Raw genomic sequence first — 3,198 nt, 5'->3', positions numbered from 1 at the left:
ACACTCAAAGTCCCTTAAAGAAAGATGTGACTAAGCAGTCAGACAAAACATTTGTAATTCTGTATTCTCTCTGTACTTTTCATAGGTATCCCAAAACTGTCACTGGCGTTAATAATGTAACTCACTTTAGATACACTTTTGCAGGTCATTCAGCTTCAGTGACCAAATGGCATTTCATTGATCCTTTGCACAATTCCTAATCAATGATTAGGTTTAATAAGCTGCAACAAAAATAATCATCAGTCAGCATTATGATACAATACTATTTTCATATTCAGTCTGTTGCAACACTAGATGTTTGCGCATTTCCTAGAAATGGTGTAATGTACCCAAGTCCTTAATTGCTAGATAACATACCTCCCACATGGCTCCCTGAACTTAAGAGATGTGTTTAGATTGGTTTTACATCACAGCTAATTCTACTTGAACTTACATATTGTAAAAAGTGTGAATTTCTGAAAGTGTGAAAACTATGTGTTTATGTTTATACATGCTGTACACCTATACAAGATATTATATAAGGATTATTATATAAGATCTCTGTTCATAGGCATAGTACCTTTGTAGAGAATACACATTTTGAAAAAAAATGAATAACTTTTTATGTAGAATAACTTAATTTTATAACCAAGTCAACCCACAGTAAAAATAATTAAACAGCAAATAATTTTAAAGCAAACACATTTGTACACATTATGTTTGACTATTATCAGGTTATTTCTGATTGATGGGCTCAGTGTGAAACCTGAACAGTCTGAGCTGTCTCATATTATGCAGCAATGTAAGAAGACAGTAGGAGATACTTAAGTCTGTCTGTATTTTTTTTTAATATATACTAATTAATTTAAAATGTTATGTTTTATACCTAAAGAAAATTAACATGCCTAAATTCAAAACCATCACCCTGTAATCGTGACTTTTATTTTCCTTCTTCATGGTTATAAATCAGGAATGTCAAATTCTCATCCCTTCATCTTCTTATAACCGTGGCCATTTTTCTAGCCCCAGACAATCTGTTCCAAACACGATTCTAAATAAAAGTGGGATTCTCTCCCAGGCCAGAAAATCTCAGAAGCTGACTGAGGGAGTTGCCAGGAGGTGCTTAGTCCTGAATTAGGCAGCACTGACTTGTCTACAAAACAGCTGCTGGGCCATCGCTGGAACAAAACAAGGTTTGACACTTTTTATTGCAATCCCAATTTAACACTCATCATTACAAGTTGCTAGGTTGACTAGCATCTGCAAACAGGAGAGGCATGCACTCATTATGCACGGCAGGGCCATTAGCTTCAAAGGGCTAGCGGAGATGGAAAAATCCACACTAGCAGAGCTCTCATCTCACATTAATAGCAATTGCCACTTAAGATCTGGGTTTCACAGAACACAAGTTCAAAGGCATTTCCTAGCAAGCTTAACTGTCATAACCTTTTCTTCAGCTAAGAGAAAGGAAAGCAGAGGCCTGTCTGTGTTAAAAGTGAATACTAGACTGATACTTAAAATTTGAAAGTTTTCAATACCAAATTCAAAACAAACAAAAAACAAAATGTTCTCCTAGAAAGGAATAGTTCAGACATGCAGAATGTTCTGGGGATCCGAGCTCTTATGTACTTCTTACGTAATTGGAAACTGTAAAGAAAAAGTCTAACTGGGGGAGCTATTAACGCCCTGCCTTGAGAAATTCCAAGTGTCTGTGTGCAAAGCATATACATGAATTGTTCCCGTCTGCTGTTAAATTAGAAGTGTTAATTTTATTATTTTCAGCACATTCTTTGGGAAAACAAATAATGATCACAAATCAGAAACAAATATAGTTTTACGTTTTATATTTCAATTAGGTCACTTTTGATAATGGTTTCTGCCAAATTATGCAAGTAAGAAGCTCGGGAATATTTCACAATAGTTAATGACCTTGAAAGGCTTGACCTTGAGTATAAACCAAAGGCATGGGCTTTTATTCATTTAACTGATCTTTTGTGAATTGCAGAATCCTTCAAAATGTACGTGCTAAGAAGAATGTTTAAAACCACAAATATTCAGTGTTCTATGCTTTGATAATAAAATAGGCTTTCCATTTTAAAATGTCCATAACGTCCACTCAGCAAAACCTCAGCTAAATGGGGACCAAAACAATTAGTAGCTTATATATAATTACATTTGTACCAAGCAGACAGAAGACTGTAGGCCTATAGTTCGCTCTAAAGTTGTATCAAAATTAGACCAGTGAAATCAGACAAGGCAATACAGTTGATTTTAAAATGTAGGGTATAATATTGTAATTGAAATGCTTTTCGACCAATATTTTGTAAATAACCCATTGCATTTTAACAAATACATCAGCTATGCAAGCGTCCACACAATGAACAACACATGAAACTATTACTGTTAGACCGTGATGAGGCACAGGCACAGGCAGGTCTGTGTCTCCGTCTGCTCCTCTGAAGGATTGCAGTGTCAGGGCGCACCAGCGGGTGGGGGTAATTTAGCCTCATTGTTCCATATAATGAAATCAAGGCACTTCACAGTGTAATAATAGTACAAGGCCAATACAGGTACAATCAATTAATATGCACATTTCATTACAATTCTGGAACCATACTGCATATCATTTGTGATTATTATCTCCATGCCTATTGTAACTAGTTGAAATTAACTGTTATATTATGTTTTACTATAGGCCTACCTAATGCAATTGTCTTGAGCATAATCCATCTCTCAAAACGCGTGACTTACAGCAGGGGACCTGCAAGTGGGTAGAGACAGGTTCAAAGTTGCATCAGTCGGAGACAAATAATAATAAAATATGTATCATAAATTGCAATTCAAATTAGAATGGTATGTTACTTAATTAAGTTCTTCAGTTGTGACAAAGAAACTTTTACTTGAAAATTACGTAGGCTATACATTTAACCTGCTCCACTCTTGTGTAATAGGAATTATTTTTGTAATATTTATCGAGCTTTTAAATGGATCATCGCTTCTTTTATATAGCGTCCAGTATTTATTGTATATTCATTATTAACATCAAAACGGAAACGCATAGTGTATGAAATCAGTACTGTTAGACACAATGTCTCTCTACATTGTATAAGCAATTAAATATTGAAATGCCTATTGAGAATCATCGTTTTATTTCTAAAAGTGCACAATTTGCTCACTCAGCGTGCCAATTGACCAACCCCCATACACAAACTGGTCGAG

The sequence above is a fragment of the Amia ocellicauda genome, chromosome 4 (genome assembly GCF_036373705.1).
Source record: "Amia ocellicauda isolate fAmiCal2 chromosome 4, fAmiCal2.hap1, whole genome shotgun sequence".
Lineage (NCBI taxonomy): Eukaryota > Metazoa > Chordata > Actinopteri > Amiiformes > Amiidae > Amia > Amia ocellicauda.
The sequence above is the reverse complement of the archived record's forward strand: the minus strand, read 5'-3'. Positions refer to the sequence as shown.